Raw genomic sequence first — 27719 nt, forward strand, 5'->3', positions numbered from 1 at the left:
ATCCTGTGTGATGTCAGCTGCTGCCGATATTTAATGCTGCTGCCTGAGAAATGTTCTCATCTTTTTGGGTAATAAGAGATTATCTGGGAACGGAGAGAAGGACTTTGTGCGGGGATTTGCTGTGCTTTGCGCTGTATCTTGCACTTGTCAGACACGGCTTGTAATTAGCCCCGCGCTCTCCCTTCTGGGATCCGCTCCACGTTTTGCCGCCTGCACTGGAGCCGAGTGCCAGTAGCAGAGACAGGAGTTTGGAGGCAATCAGCGGGGAGGGGGCGGGGCCTGCGACAGAGGCTGAGGCTGAGCTCAACTCTTCAGCAAACACACTTGAATGAGCAGCGGCGGCGGTGGAGGTGGCAGCAGCAGCCAGTGCAGGGAAGAGCTGCAGGGATCGGGGACATCACTGGAGTTTAGGGGAAAGCCTGCATGTCGCTTATCAGCCAGCGCAGACCTGCCGTGACTTGTCCTCATCCAGCGACGTCCTACTGAAGGGGATCCTATTCTCTGAGCGGAGTCATTCATTGTTGGCATTTTGGATTTTATTGTTACATTGTTATAGTGGAATCCCAGTTCTGCGCCTCCTGAACAGCCGAGCGCAGCATTCACGCCACCGATTGCATTACATGTGTAGTAATGACTAAGGATTGCGAAGGAGAGCCTATTGGATCCGTTTTTCCAGAGGGATCCCTCTCAGTGGATTACTAATGGGACTCTACATGAGCTGATTGTGCACTGCCTCTGCATGCTCCCAAGGTACGTGTGTCACATGTGCTTCTAGGAATCGCCTGGTGTGGCCGCCTGATTGGGGGGGCATGGGTAGCTCTCCTTCCTATGGCATGGAAGCTGTTTCTAGCCCCAGGCAGGGCATCTTTTGCCGCCCCCAATCGTGTGCATAGGGATATGGTTGCCTACATTAATTCGTTTTTCAGGCACTAATAAAACAAATGATAGGCTATTTACAGAAATTGTTTTGTGTGTGTTTTTTTGTTTGTTTTTTGTGTTTTTCAAAACAATCTATAAATGATGTATGCATTCAAGCCAGATTCACTTCACTGTCCCAAATCCACTTTATATTAACCTTTTTTCTTAATGAAGCTAGCAGTTGTGTATAAGAATTTCATAAAGCACAGCGAATCTGTGTTGCCCCCTTCCCTATGTTTCACCCTAGGCAATGGCCTGGATTGCCTATGCCTAGAAACGACCATGCATGGACGCAGAGTGCCAGCTCGGCTAATGCTGGAAACTTGTGAGAGGTCCGAGGATCGCTAATTGCTGGTGAGCCACTGGCGGAGTCCTCAGTCCCCTGGCTGGCTTTGTATGGCAGCGCTATGCCCCTCCAGCACTTAGGGGTTTAACAAGGATGAAAGGGTCGTGCTGGGGTCGTCTCTAAATAGCTGCTGTATGAAAACAAGCCCGTTTCCTCTCTCCCACCCTCCATTCCTGCCACAAATTCCCCGACCATCCTATTGTCATCCCCTTCTGTCACCTAACAGCGCTCTAGGCATTCTACATTATTAGGAAGCTCCAGTGCAGCGGCACACCCACCAATGTACATTGTATTCATGATATACACACAGGGCTCCCCGGTACTATGTAGCTGCAACATTGTAGAATATCAGGAGGATGTAGCATGCTGAAAGTGTCACAGCTAGTCTGGTAATTATGGTGCATTTAAATAGGTCATTGGACAAGTTTGTTTAGTATGATTTATAAAAGTGGAATGAGACTGGTGACAGCAAAGGTTCATAAATGTATCTAGGGTAGAGGCTTGTCGGTGCCTCCTGCCACCCCAGTGCATTGCTATTTGCTAATTTCTCAGGGTGTGCTATAGTTGTCTCTTGTTCATTCTATTGCTGTGGTGGTTACCTCCTGCATGCTACAGTGCTCTCATTGTCGCTTGCCTCCTGCCCACTGTATTGCATTGGTGGCTGCCACCTGCCTGAATCTGCATGCTGCATTGCACTGGTGGTTGCTTTCTGCCCTTTACACTTTATGGGGATGCCTCCTGCCCATTGTACTGCGCTGGTGATTGCTTTCTGCCTACTACATTTTATGGAGGTTGCCTCTTGCCCACTGTACTGCTTTGGTGTTTGCTTTCTGCCTGATACACTGTATGGGGGCTGCCTCCTGCCCACTGTACTGCACTAGTTTGCTTTCTGTCTGCTACACTGTATGGGGGCTGCCCACTGCACTTTTTTGCTTTCTGGCTGCTACACTGTATGGGGGCTGCCTCCTGCCCACTGTACTGCACTGGTGATTGCTTTCTGCCTGATACACTGTATGGGGGCTGCCTCCTGCCCACTGTACTGCACTGGGGTTTGCTTTCTGCCTGATACACTGTATGGGGGCTGCCTCCTGCCCACTGTACTGCACTGGGGTTTGCTTTCTGCCTGATACACTGTATGGGGGCTGCCTCCTGCCCACTGTACAGCACTGGTGATTGCTTTCTGCCTGATACACTGTATGGGGGCTGCCTCCTGCCCACTGTACTGCACTGGGGTTTGCTTTCTGCCTGATACACTGTATGGGGGCTGCCTCCTGCCCACTGTACTGCACTGGGGTTTGCTTTCTGCCTGCTACACTGTATGGGGGTTGCCTCTTGCCCACTGTACTGCACTGGGGGTTGCTTACTGCCTGCTACACTGTACAGGGCTGCCTCCTGCCCACTGTACTGCACTGATGGTTGCTTTCTGCCTGCTGCTGTGCATGGAGGGCTGCCTCCTGCCCACGCACTGCATTGATGCTTGCCTGTCTTGCATTGGAAGTTGCCTTTTGGCTGCTACACTGCACTGGTTGCTACCTCCTTCCCACTGTACTGCATCAGTGCCTCCTACTCACTGTACTGTCTTGGTGGCTTCCTCACAAGTACTACAGTGCACTGGTGGCTTCATCCTGCCCACAGTACTTCTTGCCTATACTCATGCATTGGTAGCTGTCTCCTCATTATGGGTGCACCGGTGGTTGCGTCTTACCCACTTAAATGTGCTGCTGATTGCCTTCTACAGTGCACTGCTAACTGGCTACTACTACTAAACTACTGTTTTGAGCAGCTTGTTGCCTTTTGCTCAGTTAACCACTTTTTTTAAGAGTGTTTAATTGCCCCCTGCCCACTACGTTGGGTTACTAGTTGCCTCCTGCCCACTATAGTGCGACACGAGCTGCCTCCCGCACCCACTGCACAAGTGCAGCCTGCTAATGCTCTGCTCTCCCCAGTGTATGAGCCAGTCAGCTGAGAGTAATGCTCTCTGAGTGCTCTGGCTGTGAATCTGAGCTAGTGGGAGCTTTGGGAAGCTGCCTGCAAATCCAAAGCCCCCCCCCCCCCCCCCATGTGTTGTTTTCCCTGCTGCCTTCTGGAGCCTGCTTCTGCCTGGTACATTTGAGGAAATGGAGCAGAAAGTCAGGGAGTTGGTGGGCTGCCTCACTCCCAATGGGGCCCTACAGCAAAATGAGATCATTACAATAAAATGCGTTAAGTGTGTGTTGGGCAAAAGCAAGAAGCATGATACAGAGGATTGCCAAGGCTGGGTGCTAATAACCACCACCCACTGTCCATCCCAGGGGAAAGCTCTTCTGTGGATTACAGCTTTGTGCTGTTTTATAGGAAGACAAGTGATAAATGAATATGTGAGATGACCTATTTATCCTGCACACCAAACCCCAGAACATCACAGTATTTAAATGGTTAATTAAATAGTGAATGAAGTCACACAATGAGCACGCTCAGTGCAATATATATTGTGACTTCTCATCTAGGTCCAAGGACTAATAAGAAACATCGTAGGGCTGCCTATAGTTAATTTGTTTTATAGCTTAGCATCTGAATGTCATCAGCGTCATGTACTTTATCTTTTCAGTGGCTGCTAATACTCCCAGAGCCCTATTTCTATGTGTATGGCTTGCCACTATGAATAGGATAGCCAAGGTTAACAGTTTTGGGCTGTGCTAGCTTGGTAATAGTGTTGTGTAGTTATTGTGCTTTACTGTTCCTGGTCCTCTACTTAGTTCTGACTAAAATTGCTTTCCTCTTGACTGGGGTTCTAATTATATTGCCTGACAAAGAAAGATACCAGAGGGTGGATATATACACGTCTGTGTAGGAGTTTGTTAGCAGCCAGGTAAAGAAACCTTGCTTTCAGTCCTATTGATTGCATGGCCTTAGATTTTTCTGCTGTTAGAGTAGACAATATAGAGTGGGTGCCTGGAAGATACGGGAGAGGTTAGTTGTGTGAAGCCCCCAGTGTCTGCTGTGTGTCTGCACTGGCTTGTAGTCTGGACTCCCGGCTGTTTCACCTCGGCTGTGCCCACAGCAGTGAATCTCCTAATGGCAATACAATATAAAAGTGCTTATTTCCCCTAAGCATGCTTCTGTTTTTACCGCTCCGTCAGCAGTTGTTTGTTTATGGCTCTGGGTCCCTTTTTGATTTTGCTTTCCCATTTTCAAACTATTAAACATGTAAAATCAGAGAAGGACCTGTTTAAGTCCCCTCTGGATCAATGTGTTGCACTTAACACACGTGTGGGCATTTGGCTGATCGCTCTGTTTATTGAGCTTGGATGAGAAGCGCATTTTGCTTGTGGTGCTGAAATAAGGGAATGCCCAGACAGCAATGATAAAGTATTAATAGTATGTGCAGAGAAGAGAGAAAGTCTTTACTGAGGGATTATTGTGCTGCAGTCCACTAAAATAGAAAAGACATAAAATGTTAACTGCCACTGCTTGGCTGCCTACTGCTGCTGCTTGTCCTATGCTGGCTTCCAGTCTGTCCCAGCTCCAGTCTTTATTATACAGTTAATAATTTACTCCACTTTAAAGTGGACAGAAGTGCGTCTCCAGAAAAGCAGAGGGCATTGATTTGTGTCCAGTTGGCATTAGTGGTCCTATAAAAATCTTGATTTCATTGAATGGCAAAATGAAATATCTTGTAGCTGCTAAGTTTAGATGTAAGTGTACTCGGACTAAAGTGTGTTTTGAGGGAACTTTTAAAATGAGTTACTGGTCAATAAGGCAACTTTATTTTATTCCATTTTTAAGATGCAGACGTGTAAATTCGCGTAGACATTGTAAGCTTATACTGATAGTAAACTAGCTATAAATTGTGCTGAGTACAGATTGGTTAGTGAAATGCAAATAAGGCTGAGCAGTATTATGCAAACATATGCAGCTTGAAATCTGACCGGTTATATTCTGATGTGAAGTTTGATTGGCCTATGTCAAGCTGTATACATTTGCAAACAAAATAGGCATAATCCTGCATCACCTCAGAACTGCATAATCCTGCATCCACTACAGTGTGCTGTTAGTGATGGCAAACTAGCTACAATCTCTGTGCTGAGCTCAGCTACACTGCTGGTAGGGCTGGTAAACTAGCTACACCCTGTGCTGAGCCCAGCTACACTCTGCTCAGTGTTCTCACCAGAATATTTTTTTTTCACCCTGGTGGCATGAAAAAGTAGCCAGGTGGGGCAAGATGAGAGAATGCAGGGCCAGTGCTTCTGTGCACAACTCGGCTCACAGCATAGGAGTAGGTGAGCTGATAACAGCCTGGTGTTAACCAAAACCTAGCTGGGTGGAGTACCTGGCTAAAAGAGCTTGGGGAGAAAACTGCTGCTGACAGGATTGGTAAACCAGCTACAGCCTGTGCAGACCCCAGCTACAGTCTACTGATGGGGCTGGTAAACCAGCTACAGCCTGTGATGAGCCCAGCTACACTCACTAGCAACCTAGCTACAGCCTGGCTACACTCTACTGATGGGGCTGATAAACCAGCTACAGCCTGTGCGGAGGCCAGCTACACTCACTAGCAACCTAGCTACAGCCTGTGTTGAGCCCAGCTACACTCTACTGATGGAGCTGGTGAACCAGCTACAGCCTGTGCTGAGCCCAGCTACACTCACTAGCAACCTAGCTACAGCCTGTGCTGAGCCCAGCTACACTCACTAGCCACCTAGCTACAGCCTGTGCTGAGCCCAGCTATACTCTGCTGATAGGGCTGGTAAACTAGCTTCAGCCTGTGCTGCTCTCTGCTTGAGTGATGTGCTTCTGAAGCGGTGCCCACTATTTCTAGCGTTGTATCAGCTCTCCGTCTGTTGGAGACCTCTGCAAACACTGAGTAGGGCTATATGGGTGTGTTGGTTGCATCTGGTTCATTTGTCTGCGCTTTTAAACAGTGGCAAAGCTAACATACCGGTAGTTCAGTATTTTAGAACAAAAGTGAAATCCATGCTAGACGCACTACATTATTGATCTGAGCCTGTAACACTTTAAAAGCCGACATTCGCAAGAATAGCTCAATCCTGATGGCTTTTTTTTTTTTTTTTTTTCTATCAACTTAAAAATAAACAAAAGCACTTCTGTGCTTATTACTCCTAAATGATAAGGCTGCAGACATGTTCCAACACAGGTACATTCATTAAAGTGTATAATCACCCAGACAGAAATATATTGGCTTCCTTTTCCTCTAATACTGGTTTAGTTTGCTTTGGACCTTTATGTACGGGGTTGTTTGTTCTGTGTTGACTTTGCTAAGTCTTTTAACAATGTACGAAATATTACTGATAACCAAGATTAAATAAATACTAATGAAACAAAGTAAGGCTTTGTAAATGTGTCATATCCTCATGGACTAGAAGGATCATTCCTATCGCAGATATAGGATGTGGCAACTTTTGTTTCTCTAGTGTTTATTCCCCTTCAGTCTTATGACTTTAGTTAGGCTGAAGTTGTTTAGCTTTGATGTGTTGAGTGATAAGCTTAGAAGTGTGTTCTTGAGCTGGATAAGGAAGGTGAAATGTATAGCTGCTTGTGTGCGTATTGGTTTAAGAGCCATGGATTTCTAATGCCTAGCTACTTGGAGATAACATCAGAATGTATGTAGCTCTCTGGTGATCTAATAAGTGCAGTGTGGGAGACTAGCCTGCTTAATGCAGTGAATTGGAAGGGGTCTTTCAGGGTTAGACTAGAAGGTGCCATTACTGCGAGACCTGCCAGGGTGTATATCCTGTGATAAATCCAAGGATGTGTTTTTGTGTATAGATGACAGCAAATTTGTTTGCATGGTTGTTTTAAATTACAAAGGAAACTCCTTCATTTGCTTTGCCAGCTCCACAGACTGACATTTTAAAAGGGGACATTGTGCAGCGCTGACAGATATAGTGACTGGGCTACTGTTGTCTCTCTCTGTTTGTCTGCCACTCACTATTATATCAAAGGCCGTATTAATTTATTTTGTGATAACGCTGCCTGTTGGAGGGAGGCAGAGCTGCCTGTGAAAACTCACCTCCTAACCTGCTGTTCTTGTATCAGATCTGCCCAGTGATACAACTGACATTTGTCTAGAGGTTTTAATAGTATTCTTTATTCAGTGTTTAAACGATTCAAGCCTATATCTAATTTTAGCTGCATGTGTTGAGGCAAGAGGCTTACCTGGCTTTTGTGCAGTTCCCCATCAGGTCCTCCATATACTCTCTGCATCCTGATTGGTCATGGCTAGTGTATATATAGGAGTAGCATTTGGATTGTATTTCAGAGAGAGCCTGATACAGCTTGAGGAAGGACCTTGTCCGAAACAGCGTCTGTCGCTGTTATGGCTATCTCTTTGTCTTTCTTTTAAATAAAAGAGCTATACATTACTGACGTGGTGCTGTGGACTTTTCGTGTTGGACTTTGCTGACCCTCTGAGGGCTATTGGGTCTCTCCACTCTAGCACATGTCTGTCCTCCATTTGGGTGCTGGTCTACCCAGTTTCTATGTGTTGAGGCAAGGGCAGAGTGCTATACTAAGCCAGCACCTAGTCAGTAAGGAGACCTTGGGTTAGACTCCCTAACACTGCTACTGCCTACGGAGCGCACCCTAGTGGCTGCAGCTCAAGCGCTTTGAGTCCGCCAGGAGAAAAGCGCAATATGAATGTTATTTGTATTGTCTTGTAAGGTGAATTCACTTCAGTGTGAGGGTAGATAGTTATGGCCTGATTCAGTACATGATTGGTCAGGGAGTATAGAGACTGATATATCATCTAGTACTCTGTAATGTATGTTAGATTTCAGTAGCTCTGCTAGCATTGTAGTGCTCAGTGTAATGCAATAATCTGTTTGTTGATCCCGTGCCACTCCTTCTGGCTCTCAATGACTCTTTAGCGTCATGAAATGTCCAAAACCAACTGGATGTTTGACTATTAAGGTAGGAGGTCAGGCTATCAAACTGATTTGAACCGGTCAAATAATCACTGCCTTGTATGGTCATTAAAAACAATGTAAACACTATGGACTTTCATCTCGCCAGGACGTCTCATTTGTGACCATTTCATGTACTGGTGTTCCCTACTGCCTCCATTTTTGCTATTTATTGTCCTTGCAGCGGAGTGCTTCACACTCAGACATTCCTCCAACCATAGCACTGCTAGGGAGATGGTGTGAGCAACCTGTCTGTACAGTGATCATTCCTTAACTGTCACCTAAGATGATCAGGGAGGCAGTTATCCTAGGTGTGCACCTAGCATAAGGCCTGGACTACCCAAATACACCTAGCATAAGGCCTGGACTACCCCCCCCCCCCCCCCCCCCCCATCAGCTTGCCTGTGTTTGCAATGAGGTTAAATAAATGGGAGCAAATGCGGTGCAATGTCCAATTTAAAACAAATTCCCACTTTTTTTCTCATTGCGCATCATAATCCTGCCCCTGCCAATCGCATCAATAATGGCAACGATATGCATGCCCCATGCAAGTCTCAATTGCGGTGCACCGTGATTGCGATTGCTATTTTCAGCATGGAAGGGCCCTTATAGACTTTGGCTTAATTTGCAATAAACAAATTTTAATTGATGCAGATGTCACAAGGTGTTAAGTTTGCTGTTTTCAAGTGATGTTGTGTAGTCCAGGCCTGTTTTGGCATGAATCTATGTAGGCTCACTTCATTGAACATTAACTTTAGTGATTCATCCCCTAGGGTTGAATTCATTTGAAAAGGATGAACTTTGGCCTGGTAATCCCTTGCACATGATTGGATGTTTGAAGTAGACATTGCAGCTCATCATTCTTCATCTCTTAGTAAATCACCACTGATGTGTACATATAGAGGCAGTGTGAGTCAATGGGTCCCCTGGTGGACATGCTGAGGTTTGCAATGATGGATTAGCCTCCACTTCAGACCATTGTCACTGCTTTTGCCTATATTGTGTGGAGTCGTTACACCTTCAGTCAGACAATGGCTATTATGGAGTGACAAGTTGTTTCTTTTATGGAGACTTTCCATGTGAATGTTTGCTTTGTCTACTTAATGGCTGAACGAGAAAATGAATAGGTCTAACCAGGGAAATTTGTTTTCCTCTTTGATGCGGCCCACAGGGAGTTAGTTGTATTACGTGCCTTAGCCATCCTGGCAGCTAAACGGGTTAGTTAATTGGTAAACCTGGTGGTCTCTGTGCAGCAGAGCAAAACTTGTTAGAATAATCCCTACCACATGTTTTTGTTCTGTGCAAACCTATTCAGAGAAATGGGAAGTATGTATTCATGTATATATAGAATTTGATACCTCTGTTTTCCCACTGATATGTTGGCTGTGTCGGTGTAGCAATGACCTCTACTTGGACTAATTTCTGGATTAGCCCCAATTTAGGGCTAGTGCACACCAAAATCGCTTTTTGCAATCGCTAGCGCTCAGGGTTTTGCAATTAGCAATTTTGTGAAGCAATTTTTCAGAGTGATTTATGGATGAACGTCGTTTGCACCTTCATTCAAGCTAAATCGCTCCAAAAAATGCTACATGCAGAACGTTTGTGATTTTAGAAATATCCCAACGCTGCTGTAGGAACACCCTCATAGGGTTTCAGTAGCCAAGCATTTTGCAAAGCACCGACGATCTGAAAAGCACTCAGAAGTGCTCTTAGTGTGCACCAGCCCTTAAATGCACTACAGATACCTCTCTAGCGTAGGCACTACTTTGTTTAAGTAGAATACTTCTTTGTGTTCTGTGAAAAGCATACCACGTAATAATTTTGGCTTGTCGTCTGATACATTATTTAGCAGCATGTGTGAAACCGGGCCTGTTACTCCAACCTTTTAGAGAGCTGTATAATAAGTGTGCCCATTACTTCAACATTGTAAGATGTTGCTTTTTATTTTACAACCCAGTGTACCCAGAATTGAACAAAGAAGTTTCTCAAACATGTTAATTATTGTAAATTATTACTACTGAACTTTTGCTGTTCCAAAAATACCTTTCTGAGCTGTGTTGGTATATAATTGAGCACCTGCCCATTTGCTCCATGTTTTTGGTTGGAAGAGCTGTTGTCTTGGAATCGCTCATCACCTACTTTCTGTGAACAATAAAGTCCCACCTCCTGTTTGTTGACTTGCGGTTTGTACTGTAATGCAGGAATACTGAGAAATGTAGTCTGGCATCATATTTTTCTTTGAGTGTTATATGGTCACATCAGATTGACCCACCCAACAAAAGAATCCAGAGAGGACAGAAATCCAGCTGCACTGAACTGCAGTTCCTAGCACATTTGGTCCGTGAAACAGGTATTATTGATTCTGTACACTGGTTATCTCCAATTCAAAATTCTCCCAACATATAAATTTCTGCTTGAATCTAGTACAATACAATAACATTTCTATAGCGCTTTTCTCCCATAGGACTCAAAGCGCTTAGGCTCTCTCAGATTCAGTAATTGGTAGTAGGATGAAGTATTCACACAACAAAAGTTATATTTCTGCAAATGCCAAACTGAACAGGTGGGTTGTCAGTCTGGATTTAAACACGGCCAGGGATGGAGCTGTCCTGATCTGTTGAGGTAGGGAGTTCCAAAACGTAGGGGCAGCATGACAGAAGGCTCTGGGACCAAAAGTTTCCAAGTGGACTCTGGGTATGACTAGATTATTAGAACCTGAGAATGCGGGGATTGCTACGCAGCTGCAACATATCTTTCATGTATCCAGGGCCCAGATTATTCAGGGATTTAAATGTCAGTAGGCCGATCTTGAAAAGGACCCTCCATTCTATAGGTAGCCAGTGAAGGGAGTGCAGGACTGGCGTTATGTGGCAGTGACGGGGTTGGTTGGTTAGCAGTCTGGCAGCAGTATTCTGTATCAGCTGTAGGCGGGACAAGACCTTTTTTGAAAGGCCAGTGTAGAGAGCATTACAGTAGTCCAGTCGGGATGTGATGAAGGCATGGACTAAGGTTGGCAGATCTTCTTCTGGGGGGATGAGGTGCTTGAAGTTTGCAATGTTCTTCAGGTGAAAATATGATGATTTCACCACAGCAGAGATTTGAGTTCTGAAGTTTAAATTCCCTTCAATTAGAACTCCCAGGCTACGCACATGATCAGAGCTGCGTAGACCCGTGCCTCCTATTCCCAGTGATGAAGACTGCAAGTTAAGTTGTTTTGTTATCATGCTCTGCCCTCCAATCAGAAGGACTTCAGTTTTGTCTGCATTGAGTTTCAGCCAGTTGTCATTCATCCTTTGCTGTAGTTCACGTAAGCAGGCGTTTATAGTTAGAGTTGGGTCTGTCACACCAGGCTTGAAGGAAAAATATAGTTGGGTGTCGTCTGCATAGCAGTGGTATGTCAGGCTATGTTTTTGGATTAGTTTTCCAAGCGGTAACATGTAAATCGTGAAAAGCAGGAGAGAGAGGATTGAGCCCTGGGGCACCCCATACTTAAGTGATACAGGGGTGGACAGGAAGGGCCCCATAGACACTTTGTGGGTTCTGCCACTCAAGAAGGATTGGAACCACTGAAGAACTATGCCATCAATGCCACAGTATTCCTGTAGCCTGTTTATCAAGATGTCATGGTCAACTGTATCAAAGGCTGCAGAAAGGTCTAGCAGTATGAGGATCTAGTGAATCCTTATTGTTGCTAGAGTGAAAGTTCCTTCCCCAGCACAGAGCAGATCACCTCTCTATCCACCTGCTTTTACTGCTGAAAGAGATGAACTCTTTGTGGTCAGGACTGCATTTACAGTTTAGTAGCTCCTTCCCGCCCAGTGTGCAGTCATGAATTTAACCCCTACCACTCATTCCCCAGTTTTATAAAAGCCATGTTTACCTTTCATCCCTCTGCCTGCAATAAGAAAAAAAGTATACTTTTTATGTAACTTTTTTTCATAAAGACAGTATGGAGTGTGTGGGAATGCAATGCGCTTTGTTACACTGGGCGGGGACTCGGCAGAGTCAGGTGATCCGCTCCCTGTTCATAATGAAAGTGGTGATGGGAAAGGAGCAGATTTCGGACGACTCAGACATCTGTTCAGTCTAATTGAGCAGCATCTGACATTCACACAGGAAGACAGTTTTGCAAACCCAATTTAGGGAAATTACAAAACAAATAATAAAAAATGGTTTATGTAGAGTACACAGAGTTATGAGATTCGTTGGTCTGCAAATTGATGTATTCCACACAATACACTTTAAAAACAAACATGAATCTGTAATGAACAGCGGAGATGCCGCCACGTGGTCTAGTGACAGGGAGGCTATCTCCGCGTTCAGACCGGTGGTTTCCGCACAGCGACACGCGTCTGGCTTGGCTGGACCTTCTAGTGCACACAGATGGAGAGCTACGCGTGCGCGCGCCAGGCGACAGGACATTTTATACCAGCAGAAGGGGAATCAGCTGATCAGGCCGATCAGCTGATCCCAGCTGGACTCTGGATTGGCTGAGTGGCTCGGGCGGAGCTGCACAGCACTGCAAGTATATATAGATCTTGCTTGTCAGTTGCTGGTTGTCTGCCGTTGCGAATACTTACGTGTGAGCACTCAGACCTCAGTCAGATCCCACAGTGTGTTAGAACCAGGTGGACCTGGGAATTCACACTTAGCCAGATTACTGCTGTGTTATACTTTAGACCAGTTCTGGGGTGTTGTGACCAAGGACCTCACACCCAAGCTTAGGATTACTGTGTCATTACTGAGTTATTCTTTAGACTAGTTCCTGGGTGTCGAGACCATGGACCTCACACCCCAGACTAGGACTGTGCTTTATATATGTTATGACTATTTGCTCTGTCAACCTTTCTCTTGCTTTCTGATTCGGTACCTCCGCATATCTGCCTACCTGTTGCCAGACCCTGCTTGTACCCGGTTACCGAATCAGCCTTTCTGTCTGTACCTTATCTGCTCGTGTGTTGCCGACCTGGCCTGCCCGACCCTCCAGGCTGTCACTCATCCCTTGAGTGCTCAGTCTATCTGTACTAGCAGTGACACTATTCCACCAAGTGTCAGTTAGCTGCAAGGACCTCCTGCTCCTCAGAGAGTCCTTCCTGCAGTACAGCCGGGGACTCTATCCCATAGGAGTCCTCTGGCTACAGTACAGTCTGATTCCAAGTTTACCAGGGAATCACTGGCTGCCAGATTATCTCTATCTCCTCTCTTAGGAGATAGTTCCTGCACAGCCAAGGGCCACCTGCTCCTCAGGTGGTCTCTGCTCGAAGTTATGTGTCTCCCGCCCTACGGGAGATAGCCTACAGTTGCACCAAACACTTACACTCTATTAGGTGTCAAGAGGTTAGTCATACTTGTATTGTTGGTGATACTGCAGATCACCAATAATCAGATTCTCTGTGTGCTGACACCAATCATTACAGAATCCTTGTCTTAGAGTGGTTGTGGTGTTCAGCCCTCTCTTTTAGGGCTTTCATACAGAGGTGTTTAAACTGGGCCTTAGAATTGGGCTAGCAATGGCACCTTCCATTATCAGTCATTGTAAATCCATGCTAGGCTATGCCCCTCACACTCATTAGCACAGAAGAGAAGGCTTGTTGTGGACTAAAACAAATGCAAGTGCTGAAAAATAAACAGCAAAAACTGAAATTAAGGTTTTGCTGAAAGCAAAATAACCCATCACTTATGAAGGCTGCTCTATAAACAGCTGTAATCCCTTCCAGGGCTGAAAAACATTGTTCACAAAGCTAAAGCTTAAAATGGCTCTTATTTTCTTGGCAAGCAGTGAGGGCATATTTAGGGGTATGTTTTGGATAATAGGGGAATTTTATTTATTTTGATGCACAGTTATAATGTAGCTGCTTTAAATCATGTCCCTAGCTTAGCACATAAAACCATTTGTACTGCGCACATTTTAGATTTTTTTTTTTTATAAGGCATGTAACAAGCTGAAGAAATAGTGGACTTTTTTTTTTTTTCCCCTCTGTTTTATTTAAAATGTTGGTGGTAGGTAACTCGTAACATATAACACTTTTTTTTTTTTTTTTTTTTTTTTTTTTTCCCACCTATTTTTCTTTACACTGTAGATCAATTGGTCTGTCTGTACTGAATTATTCAATGTTGTCCTTTTTTGCTTACTATTGTTCAGACATCATGGCACTATTCTCAGATAGCCCTCTATGTTGGGTCACTTAAAGCATAGTTGAAGTGAGAGGGATATTGAGGCTGCCATGTTTATATCCTTTTAAACAATTCCATTGAGCTGCTGATCTTCCATGCATCAGAAGTATCTGAATCACACACCTGAAACAAGCATGTAACTAATCTAGTCAGCCCACTCACCCGGAGATCAATGAACGGGAAAATCCATTCCCGTTCGTTGATCTAAGCCCCCACAATGATCTGCTGCTTCTATGAGAAACAGCGCGATCATTTGTTTTTTTTTGTTTTTTTTCCCCAGCCTCGTAGTGCTTCCTGTAAGCGTCCTTCCGGACGCTTACAGGTCGCATGAACACAAACTCACTGTGGCCAAATAGTAAAACTACACCCTAAAGCATTTTACATATACAAATACATTAGTTATACACAATAAATTAACTCATTACCACCCACACTCCCCAATTTTGGTTGTTTTTTTTTGTTTGTTCGTTTTTTGTAATTTAAAAAGAAAATAAAAAATAAAAAAATTAATAGCTACCTTAGGGACTGGACTTTTTAAATATTTGTCAAGAGGGTATAACACTGTTACTTTATAAACTACGGGCTTGTAATTAGGGATGGATGCAAAACTGAAAAAAAATGCACTTTTTTTTTTTTTTTTTTTTTTACAAATAAAATATTGGCACCAAACATTGTGATAGGGACATAATTTAAACGGTTTTATAACCGGGACAAATGGGCAAATACATTTCATGGGTTTTAATTACAGTAGCATGCATTATTTAAAAGCTATAATGGCCGAAAACTGAAAAATCATTTTTTCCTATTTTCCCATTAAAACACATTTAGAATAACATAATTCTTGGCATAATGTCCCACCTAAAGAAAGCCTAATTGGTGGCGAAAAAAAACAAGATATAGTTCATTTCATTGCGATAAGTAATAAAGTTTTTTATAGACGAATGGAAGGAGCGCTGAAAGGTGAAAATTGCTCTGGTGTTCAAGTGGTAAAACCCCTCAGTGGTGAAGTGGTTAATTAAAGTGGCATTAAAAATGCAGTAATAAGCACATCCTGTGCATCTCCTGTGAAATACATTGTTTTTGTTTTTTACATGCGCTTTCGAGAAGTATGCAGTGAGTTTTTGAAAAATGCAGGAATATGCTTTATTATGCAGCCCATAGACTTTCCTTGTGGGCAAAAATGCATGCATTTTCTGCAACACTAGCGATTCTGCCTAGTGTGTTCCTAGCCTCAGTTAAAATTCTTATCTGCATGCTTGTTCAGGGTCTATGGCTAAAGGTATTTGAGGCCGAAGTGTGTGTTTAAAGGAAAATAAATGTCAGGCTCCAGGGATACTTCAACATCATAAATGAAAGAACCATCTCTAAGGCAATACAGTTTCTAAGTGCAGGATGGTTGGCTGAAAGGAAAAGCATGGTTGCTACGAGAAACACAGTTTGAGTTGTGTATGTTTTCAATGATCCAAAAAAGGACATGTACATTCAAAGCCAATGATGGCCCTCCTCCATTGTGTACTCTACTAAGATTTGGCTGTATTTGTATGGGGCTCACCCTGCAGATAAAAATGTAGTAGAGATGCATAAATAAACACATCAGCCCTAACATGCTACTTGTAGTGCGTTTACGTAACAGCCAAACAAATGCCGCTATCAAACAGCCAGATAAATTATGCCTGCCGCATCGCCATTGAATAGTATAGCACTCGTTTTTAAAGATGTTTTATTGATGGGGAACACTGCCAAGAAACGTGTTTAAGACCTTTTACAGAACTCAATGCTTAGGTTTATATAAACCTAGAATGGATAGCCTTTGTGCTTGCAGTTGTAGTTCTATTTTATGAAAATTTTTGATATATTGTTTTTCTCAATTGAAAGTAATGCTTGTGCTGATTCAAACCTATAAGCTGCAGACAGCATTGAGCTGCAGGAAGATAAGTTAGCCACTAGGGGCACTCTTCTTCTATAATGTATGGACATTTCCAATTCAAATTAGTATCCTGTTGACTAAAATAGCATATTATATTTAGAAAAAAAGTGTGGTCAGTCCGTGTTTTATAACATTTTTGCCTATTTGTTCAGTTAAGACCAAAATGATACACGCCAGTTTATGTGCTGTATTTATTTTCATATTCAGTACCAATTCAAGGTTTTTTTTATTTTATTACATACCTCTCTTGTGTCTTTTTTATTAAATTTAGTAAATCTTTAGTCTGAGGATCTGCCAATCAGATGTCTGTATTAATACAATCTATCAAAATATTGTGATTTCCCATCTTTTTTTGTTTTTTTGTTTTTTATATTACTCACATTGAAATAATTCTACTGCAGTCTGGTTTGCAGACATTATCATAAAGAACATCTACTTGTTAAATGATTCAGTCTTCATCAATTTTACATAAGGCTACGAAGCACTCCCAGACGATCAAGTGGGACATTTTTATGTCTAAATTTCCCTTCCTCTTCCCCCGAGAGGAACAAAAATACCCAATCCAATGTGGCCTTGGTCTGGTGATATCATTGATATTTTAAGGGGGGGACAAATGACTTCTTGTGATCATTGGTTAAAAAGGTTAACCTCATTCACAGTAAACTCCTCTGGGGTCTTCCTACCTGTTCTAATTACCCAGCAGCTGTTGAGGGAACAAAGAAGGTTCTGAGGAGATGGAGCCTTTTTGTGTCACACATTTAGGCTACGCGTTTCTTCTGTGAATTTTATTAACTGCTGAGGTCCGTATACGGTGTTTGTGCTTCCTGTTTCCAGCTGACAGCTTTTCAACTCGCTTTGCTCTTTAGTTAATTCCTCCAGCATCTTTAAATGATGGCCTAGCGATAGCTAGCTACCACACTGTTGCCTGATCTTCATCTATTAATCATGGAAGCTGCTTTTTTATGCGGTTGCCATAGTGCCTGGGCCTCAGTGTTGGGGTGCCTTGGGGAAGGCTCTCAGTATAACAGGACTTGCAAGCCTTGCAGTTATTTTGGCAGTAGCAGAGCTTGAAAAAGAACAGAGAGCTATATCCAACATTATTCAGCATTGGATTAAAAGAGGCAACTCCTAGATGTGTCTCTGTGGACCTTGTTATATGAACATCCAGCTGATATGTGTTTTTCCGGGTGTATATTTTATTTCTTTGCTCTTTGTAAAATGAAGTAAAAAAAAACAAAAAACTGTTCAGAGGAGGAGAGTTACTTTAATCCGTCAAAACCAGCAGAGGTTGATTTTCATCTCAACCAGGGATAAATATCTAGGCTAATGAGACTGTTAAGGCCATACGTGTCAATTCAGGTAAATGTGTGTGACCTAACCATGGACCTTTGCTGGTGTTAGTTTCCAGATTCCAACATTCATTTCAGTTGACATTTTTGTCTTCATTGGGTAATTGTTAAGAAATTTTCCTTGTGCTTGGTAAATTGCAAAGCTTGTTTAACGTCAACGTGTATCTGTAATCTTTTCAAAGATGACCGGTGGGAAGAGGAATGCCCATTGCCTGGCTGTCTTACTGATGTTTTGCATTTTAGTAGTATTTGAGTCGTATACCTGCAAAAAGCCAATGGAGTCGAAAGCACGCACGCACGCACACACACACACACACACACACACACACACAGCGTGGTCCCGCCGGCCAATCGGCGGCCGCCAGTGCAGTGAATATTAAGTAGCCATGTGCGCGGCTACTGTAGCTGCATCTCCCCGCCTCCTCTCCGCCCCCCACTGAGCATGTGCAAACAGTCTAACGCGGCTATAGCTGCTCTAACGCCGTAGCATGCTGCACTTTTCGAACAACGTGCAGCGTTACATGTAACGCAACGTGGGCTGTGTGAACAGCCCACTTGTGTTACATTGCTGTGCGTTGGAGGAGCGTTACAGGCGCACTAACGTGCGCCTGTAACGTCTTAGTGTGTAAGCAGCCGTAAGCTACATATTCATGCAAGATCTACTACTGGTAAAAAATAATTTCATGATTGCTTGGGGGTGATAGTGTGGCAGTGATCATTGTACGTAAATGTTGCCTAGCTTCCTGTTGACCAGTTGAGGACTTTCCAACTTAGCAGATTGCTGAAGAGGAAGGATCTACATGATAAAACATTTTTCAAGAGATAGTCTACCAAATGTATTTGAGGGGTCAGTAGTGGGGCCTTCCAAATTTTCTAAGTTCCTTGTTCCCTTCGATACAGTAAAAAGTCCTAAAGTGGTAAGTCTGTAAAGACTTGTTCTTAAAGGACAACTGTAACGAGGGATGTGGAGGTTGCCATATTTATTTCTTTTTAAATAACTGCAGTTGCCTGGCCGCCTTGCTGGTCTTTGGCGGCAGTAGTGGCTGAATAACACTAGGCACAAGCATGCAGCCAATCTTATCAGATCTGACAATAGTGTCAATCACCTGATCTGCTCCATGCTTGTTCAGGGTCTATGGCTAAAAGTATTAGAGGCAGATGATCAGCAGGATAGTCAGGCAACTGGTATTGCTTGAAAGGCAATAAATATGGCAGCCTCCATATCCCTCTTGTTACAGTTGTCCTTTAAGTAGCATTTGGTCCACTGATGTGATCTTTCTGGTGACAGACAGCAAGGCTGGGCCCCAACTCCTTGTTTGTCCCGAACACCCCCCTTACCCTCCCTGAAGAAAGGTTTATGGTGGTGTCTCATAGCTTTCCACCTCTGATCATAATAGGTTCTGGGGAGAAAATCACACAATGACCAGTCAGAATCCTTTCCATACAGGGACACCCAGGCTGGCTGCTTTATGCAGCTTCTCCAATTTTGTTGCGGCTTTCTTGATAAATCGGCCGCATGGTATTCACATTCTAATACAGGAATGCATTTGCTTTATTATGGAGGGAAGAAGTGTGGTATTGTAAGCTGTGAATTTGTCTTTCAGTGCTTGGATGGTGACAGATTTGGGACACGTGGAGACCTTGTGTTTTGGTGTTCCTTGTTTGTGGGATCATATTTTAATGAATACGACCCCTGCTGAGTGCAGCATGCCATCTGCTCACAATACCTGGAGGAGTGGCAGTGATCAGTCACTATATGCCTCTTTGTTCTCTTATTGTCACCTCCAGCAACACACATCCCTGGTGACTGTAATAACATATCCTTTGGTCACATATACATTACCCGTGCAATATGATTTCTCTTAAAGTGCGTACTGTCCCCATTCATTAACAAATTGCCCATAGTACCATGAAAGATGCAGAAAATGAGGATCCTTTTGCCCTATATTTGCACATTGATTTCTAACTAGCTTTCCAGGATGTTGGAAGACACAGAGCTCTGCTTCTATAGTGCTGTTTTAATACAGCCAACAATTAGTGACAAAGCAAGATGAACTGTGATTACATTTACATTGCAATACTATAACTGGTCCTGCATTGCAGTTTTAGAATATGAGGTTGTGACCAATCCAGATGCTTTCATTATTGGTCCAGTTTTCAGCAGACAATAATGTAACATACAAGCTTTGCTTCATTGCCTGTAAAATATGACTCAAGATAATCAGGAGACCTTATGGCAGCTTGTCCTTCAGGTGTCTGCATGTAGATACATTATAAGGTGGCTCAAGTTGAGGAGCCAGCCCAATAGCTAGCTGATCCTGGAAACCTCCCCAGTAGTTCTGATGCTTCTAGTGATGGAACTGTGCTTGGATGTTATGGAAATGATCTACAATCCAATACAGTTACAAGACAGCCAAGAAGGCCTCCCCGCCGCCTTCCCAATGGACAAGCATTCAGAGCAACAACAAAAAAGTAAGGGCTCTTTTCCACTATGAAATGCGATCGCGATTCCGATCGCAATCGCGTTTCAATTTCCATATTGCGATTGAGCTACTATACTCATAGTCCAGCTCAATCGCATACAAAACGCGGCAGGACAACGATTGCGCTTTCACCAAAATCGCATCGCAATCGGATCGCACTAATGGAAATTGCTGCTGCAGTTTCCATTAGTTTAATGTACCTTGCGATTTGCGATCAGAAGCAAATCGCAAATTGCAGGCTAGTGGAAAAAGGCCCTAACACATCCCCATGATACCATTGTCTTAGTTTACTCATCCCAGATTGGTATCAGACTGGTGAATGTGATTATGTTTAGATTTAAATTGTGATCCTCTTTGAGGGACAGTTAAGGTAGCCATACACTGGTCGATTTGCCATCAGATTCGACCAACAGATAGATCCCTCTCTGATCGAATCTGATCAGAGAGGGATCGTATGGCTGCCTTTACTGCAAACAGATTGTGAACCGATTTCAGCCTGAAACCGTTCACAATCGGTGGTGGTGCTGCCGCCGCTCCTCCACCCCCCCCCCCCCCCCCCGCCCTCTACTGTTTAAACTTCCTGCCGGGACAGGAAGAAATGAAGGAAGCCAGCCGGACCGGAGACCAGACCAGAGTGGAGAAGATAGTGGAGACCTGGGGAGTTGCGCCGGCAGAGCAGGTAATGCCGCTCTATTGCGTCGGTCGTCGGGCACTCAAACGCCGCTAGCGATGCGCTCCCTACCCGCGGGCAATCGACGGTAATTTCACGCACGGAGCGATCGACGGGATCAATCTATTTCGGGACGATATAGATCGAAATTTAGCGTGTAGCGTGAACTATGTGACAGCAGATTCGATCCCAGTGATCGAATCTGCTGTCGATCGGCGGGGAATCGGCCTAGTGTATGGCCAGCTTACGAGCCCTTTTTCCACTGCCTGCATTTGATCCTAATGATGTGTACACATGATGCAATTTCATGTAAGATCGACATGTAATCTAATGCTGGGAATACACCAGATCGACTCCCGCCTCGTCCCCGCGGGCACTTCCTTATCAGCGATTCATTTTCTTCCATTATCTGCCTGCAGGGATCGAGCGCAGAATCGATCCGCCGCGTGATCGGACGCGTCGGAAATTATCAACCGAGCCATCAGCGGCTCGATTGATGAAGAAACGCACCGTCTATCCCCAGCATAATACAGGAAGTTGCATCATGTGTACTTGTCCAAACTGCTCCAAATCTGACGCCTTTCCGAAATCTATCGATCAGGAGCCAATCAGATATGTCCAAAATTTGTAGTGTGTGTTTCCAACATAAAATTGGATTGGACATTATTTTCCAGTCCTGGGCCGATCGGAGGGCACTGATTATCAATGTAATCACAGTGCCCAATTCCCACTGCAGCAATTCAGCTCAATTTGATTTTTAATCAACTGCAAACCTAGTGCACGTTACATTTTTCCTGCATAATGCTTGGGTTAAAATAAATGTAAGTGCATAGCAAACATGGTACTGTGCGGTTTGTCTTGCAATTTGTAATCGCAACGTTATTCGACATCCGCATGACAAATCAGCAGGGCTGTGGAGTCGGAGCAATTTTTGGGTACCTGGAGTCGGTGGTTTCATAAACTGAGGAGTCGAATGATATTTGCACCGACTCCACAGCCCTGCAAATCCTGCAATAACGCATGGGAATTTGTGGTTGTCAGTTGGGTGCAAGTAGCAGTTACATAACAATCATGAGCTCTAAGTGTCTATATACCGGTATACTGTATATAATTTTTTTTTTTTTTATGCAATCTGTGAATCACTTGAGGAATTGTCAGCACTATATAAATGCACAATATTGTACGGCGTATCAGACTAAGCAAAGCTCCAGGTGACATTAAATACCAGTGAAGGACAAAGGGTGCAATATTATAATAATGGTAAATCCAGTCTTTCTTTCAGAGCTTGCAAAGCAGTTACAGTATCTTTCATGTCTTGCATTACTGAAACTCTTCTGCGGTTAATTGAACTGCAGAGTTGTGTTCAGTTATTCACAAATTGTTATATGAGGCGGGTATTTCTTACCAGTTAATTAAGTAGACTGGCCATGGTGGTGACAGGCTGAGGTGAGTGTTACTGGAGTCTACTGCGCAGAGAACAAAACGGGTAACCTTATCCAGCCCTAAAGCATGCAAAGTTTCTTGTTGTATTTTCAGCTCGTGTGGTGGGTATGCGTGTGTATGGTTGTAAATCTTTATTTTATTTACGTTTTTTTTTTTTTTTTTTTTTTTTTTTTATCTTCACAGATAAAAAGGATGATGAAGAGGCTTTTCAAACAAAGTTGCATTTTATTTGCAGTCTTTTTAGCTGAAAATCACAGGCTATTTCCTGATGTTTTCATCTTAAGTTATTATTACAGCACCCACCAGAAAGCTTGTCAATAAATTCTGAATGAGCAGTTTGAACTGTGTGCAGAGAAACAGGGCTGTATGGAACTGGCTGTGAAATGACTTGATACAGGCACAAGGCTATTATCCCACACTGAACATAGAAAGCAGTCCGGCCCTGTCTCCCACGTCTCTATGTATTGACAAATCCACACACTGTCCTTTACACTGAGCCCAATTCTGGGCACAGATGTATCCCTAGTTCTGTGTGGGCCTCCAGTGGCAGAGTGTCTCCTGATCTGTGTGTAAGCTCCTTGATTGGCTTATGTCGTATCACATTTAAAGGAATTTTTTTTTCTTAGGGGAAAAAAAATAAAATCAAGCAATCTGCTTTTTTTTTCACCCGAATAATGGCAGACTTTATTTCAGCTTGCTTACCCTGACTTTATGTGCATATAGAAACCGTCCTTCCAAAGTGGTGTTAGCAGGAAGTGCTACAAGGAATGTCAGTCCGCCAGTTATCACTTGTCTACTTCAGGTGTGCAAAGAGAATGATAAAACCACCTGCTCAGTGTAAAGGCGCGTACACACGCCATATCTCCGCAAACGACAGGTCCGCCAGACCCTCCCGCTGTGCAGACGTTCTGCCGACAGTAGCACGTGTGTACGCGCTGTCGGCAGACTGATAAGGCTGTTCTTTAATTATCTGCTCAGCGTCGTTTGCGGAAATATGGTGTGTGTACGCGCCTTAAGGAATTACAACATAAATGATCGCCATTGCTGCAAATATATGCAGTTAGATTTTGAAATTCACAGTTGGCAAATGTAAAATCGATTATATAATTTTAATAAGATGAATTACAATTACAGGCCTAAAGACCTGTGTTACAAATTTTTAGTAAAAGTGGAGTTTTTTCTTTCAAATTAGCGGTTTCCAGTAGTACAAACTTAAAAAAAAAAAAAAAAAAAAAAAAAACTTTGTTACCTACCTACATGAGGCACACAAACAAATATGCGCTCTGTCTGCACTCAAAACGCACAATTGCAACAAGTTGGAACTCTAGTAGGAACGCTTGCTGGATAGGGCACTGATTAAGGATGTTCCATCCTGATGAAGGATTTGAGCATTTGACCAGAGTTCAAATCCCAGCTCAAGCCAGTACCTAAAACAGTAAGGCGTCTTTTGAGCAAGCCTCCTTGTTGCCAGTGGATTGCGCCCTTAGTTGCTGCAGCTTTGAATTCTCCAGGAGAAAAGAACAATATAAATGTAGTCTTGTCTAGAAGCGTTACAAACTGTGTCAAAATTGTATAAGGTTTCAAAAATGGAGGGCCTTGGCTTCCAAAATAGACTGTGGTTGAGTTAAATCCGAAGTGTGCGCCCTGCTTTACACTATCCACATGCTTTGCAGAAATGTAGCTATTTGTCCACTGAGACTGTTTCAGGTGCTTATATGAACAATCTCGCCTTTGAGATACATACAGCAATGAAAACAATACATACAATTAAGATCTATTTAAAAACATAAATGAGACCGTAGCAGAATAGCATGACATTCATATTTGAAATGTAATATTAGTTATTGTATTTGTAATGGTGTGTTGCTTTAATATATATTTTGCTCATGCATCTGATTTTATCTGGTTTTATGTTCTATGTGGGGCAATTTCAACACCTTTTATGCATAATACCGTAATCACCTTTTTATACAGAAAGGAAATCTGGAAGCTTAAGAGAAAAAAGTGTAATATATTTTAAAGGTAATAAAAAGGATAATGTGGCTTTTATTGTGACTAGCTATTGTAGAATCCCAGACGCCGAAATTCTTTGGGGAGTAGACGAACGCTTTTAAGCACCACAGTAGTGTTTGATCTTGCAGTCTGCCTTCACCATAGCCTGCAATTAGCACCCAAACCTCCGCTACTATGAAAAGAAAACATGTGCTGGCTTATCCTGTGCCTCGTGTGGTGTATGGATAAACTCGGCCTGGAAAATGGATATGACTTGATCACATTACAAGGAGAGCAGATGAGATGAGACCATAAATGTTCCTTTGTCTGGATTGTCATGTGACACGCATAAGTAAGGTTTTAATGCTAAAACAATGGGCTCTGATTTAATGTATTGCTAAAGGGAGATTCAATGCATTGTTTTAGATTTGGATTTGATGTCTTTTTAAGGTGCATATGCTGTTCTGGCTTTTAAGGCCCTCGGCAAGAGAAGCACCATTTTTGGAGGCAATATTGCTCTAGCGTGCACAAAATTAAGAATAGTCTTCCACTCGTAAATAATGGCATAATAGGAGGCAGCGGCGACCCGACCAGTAGTACGAGAGGGCGCCAGACGCACCCGCTCTATATGCGGAAGTGATGTCACTTCCGCATATCAGTGCGGGCGCTGGGTCCTAGCGCCCGCACGATTGGTCGCCGCCTGATCGAGGTCTGAGTGACGCGGCGGCGGCTGGAGGGAGCCGCTGACAGAGGGGGTGAGCGGCGGCCGGGCGGAGATCCGTGGCACCCCAGGACAGATTGGGGGCACGTGACCCCCCCCCCCCCAAAATAGGGCTAGCGACACCCCCGATGATAGGATTAAGAGGGTGACGGGAAGCTTGTTCTGTTCTTTGGAAAGGGGAGTTGGATAAATGAGTAGAATGCATCCTGCTATGAGGACTGCAATGGAGACAATAGTAGTGTGGAGAGTAACTGTGTACACACATAGTGATAGTTCCTGGTATGATGCATGTCTTGGCTACAGCTGTATGACCTGTACTGTCCAATGCAGAGGGGATGAGCGAAGATGGCACAGTGTACGAAGGAGCACCTTTCTGTAGGCGGGTATGGAGGGGAACAGTGGGCTTATTTGTTAAACAATCCACTATTCTGGATCTTCAAAGAACTTTGGGGGGGGGGCAGATGTACTCGAGTCCAAAGTTTTGTATCCCGGCAAGGACATTATCTGCATGGAGTATATCTGTTTTCTCTGTGTTTGTTTGAATAGATTTCCTCTGGGACTTCCAGTTTCCTCCCACATTTCAAAAACATATTGGTAGATTAAATGTCTTTGTCACAAAACTGTCCTTAAACTGGGGATGACGAGCCCCTTTGAGGGACAGCTGGTAGCATGAATTGTTCAGTGGACTCTGTAAGTCGAGGTAGAAAATGTGATTGCTATATAAATGTGTAATATCCAGGATAACAATGGGGTTTGTATGCAAAAGCATGTGTCCAGCACAGCACCTGTGTTGGCTTATAATAATAGTATGTATTCGGTATAAACATTTGCAAGCTTGAGGATCCTACAATGGATTTGGGTGTGCAGGTAGAAGCCGGGGAATAAACCTGAATACACACACAATATGACTCTGCTGGACTTTCTTCTTTGACATTCACCTGCTAGATTTATTTGCATGCGCACATCTCTACTCAACCAATAATAAGGACCTTACACGCTATACCTCATGTCCACAATTGGCCCATAGCCAGGTTAAGGGCCATGGTTCCTTTTTTTTTTTTTTTTTTTTCCTCCCCCCTCCCCCAGTCTATGTTGCCAAAATAATAGGATTAGGCATATGTTATTAGTTGGGATTATTTGATAGTTTATAACGGTACCAAAAATGCTGTGTAATAAATCACAGCCAAAGCCACAATCCTAAAACTGTGGCACCAAAAACCAACAGATTTGTACATTTGTAGACATCGGTATCAAGTTTTGTAGGCCTTGGTACAAATCTGGAGTCATCTAATGGACTTTGCGGCTGGAGTTCACTCACCAGACTTCTACCACCAGAAAAGAGATTCCATCTCTTTGAAAGTTTTAGGGCCCGTTTCCACTAGCGCGAATCCGCATGCAGATTCGCATAGGCAATACAAGTGGATGGGACTGTTTCCACTTGTCAGTTTTCATTTGCGTTTTTTGTGTGCAGGATTTTTCTGCACGGTAGACCCTGCAGAATTCGCCTGCGTGTGGAATGCAGGCGAATCGCACGCAATGTATTTGATAGGGAAATCGCATGCGTTTTTCCCATGCGTTTTTGCCGCGAATTCGCATGCGATTTCGCATAGGTACCCATGTTAATTCACACAGGCAGTGACATGGTTAAAATCGCATCACCCTAACCTATGTGAAATCGCGGCAAAAACCGCATGCGGAATCGCACCCGCATGCGGTTTGCCTGCGGTGATTCACCGGCGATTCCGCAATGCAATAGTGGAAACGGGCCCTTACTCCATTGCAGAGTCTTTGGAATGTTTATTACTGTAAATGTACTCAGTATATCCTGACACATTTATTTCTAAAATTTTGAATAAATAGGGCTGCATCTTTTTCTTTTTTTTCTAATACACCTAGTATGAACCGCTTTTTTTTTTTTTTTTTTTTTTTTTTTTCTCCCTTCCCCCTAGAGAGAAAAATACATTTTCACATCTGCTGACAATAGTTATTACTGTGCAGAAAGCTTAGTGAACCTTAAGACAATAGAACCGTGATGATCTGGATGTTGCCAAGCAGGTCTAACAATAAGCTGCCTTGTTTTAAGGGAGCTGCGGTATGCAGCTGCTGGAGCACAGGCCACCTCCTATCTTGCGAGCAACACCTTACTTTGTACACTGCATGCCTCGCTATGGCTCCCGGCAGGCAATTTGCAGGCAGAACTAAGCTGCATAAATGTCTTTAGAATATAAAAAATGAGAAACGCTGATCGGTTGCTAAGTTTATTTTCAGTGTGTAAATGACAAATTTCTTTGCTTATATGCATTGCAGCATCGCGGTGCAAGCAAGCTTTATCTGCCCCCCTGCCGGAAGCTCCGCATACCTCAATGGAGTTTGCTGTCGCTAGTCCGCGTACTCATGAGGACTAGCGACAGTTGCGGCGGAGGTGCGGCGGCGACTGAAACTTTCAATCGCCTGGCGACATCAGCGACGGGCGACAGTTCGGGGTGCACACCCGTGCTCCAGTATGGGCCATTAGTGTTCTGAGACTCCTAAATACAGAAAATACAGATAAAGAAAAATGCTCTATGTAGGTGTACATATAAACTGTCTGACTGAAGGTCGTTTTAAAGCCTCATCTACACGGGTAGATGAGGCTGCGATCCGGCGGCTCGATTAGCCGCCGGATCGCCTCTTCCGCGTCCCCGCCGCGTCCCCCGGATTCGATTCCCCGCCGGTGCCGCTTATCTTCCGCTCGATTCCCTGCCATTGTCCCCTCGCGAGGAGCGAGCAGGGAATCGGCGGCACGGATATCCGT

At 43.8% G+C, this 27719-nt stretch overlaps 1 protein-coding gene across 5 annotated transcripts in view; it reads left to right on the top strand.

Moving 5' to 3' along the window:
• The first annotated feature begins 335 nt into the window (after positions 1-335).
• Positions 336-27719, top strand: part of SEMA6A (semaphorin 6A) — a 321282-nt gene continuing 293898 nt past the window's right edge. For all 5 annotated transcript variants that reach the window (XM_068247141.1, XM_068247149.1, XM_068247126.1 and 2 more), the window contains exon 1: positions 336-750. The gene's annotated coding sequence lies outside the window, so the exon portion shown is untranslated. The remainder of the gene's footprint in view (positions 751-27719) is intronic.

Source organism: Hyperolius riggenbachi, chromosome 1, assembly GCF_040937935.1.
Source record: "Hyperolius riggenbachi isolate aHypRig1 chromosome 1, aHypRig1.pri, whole genome shotgun sequence".
Classification (NCBI taxonomy): Eukaryota; Metazoa; Chordata; class Amphibia; order Anura; family Hyperoliidae; genus Hyperolius; species Hyperolius riggenbachi.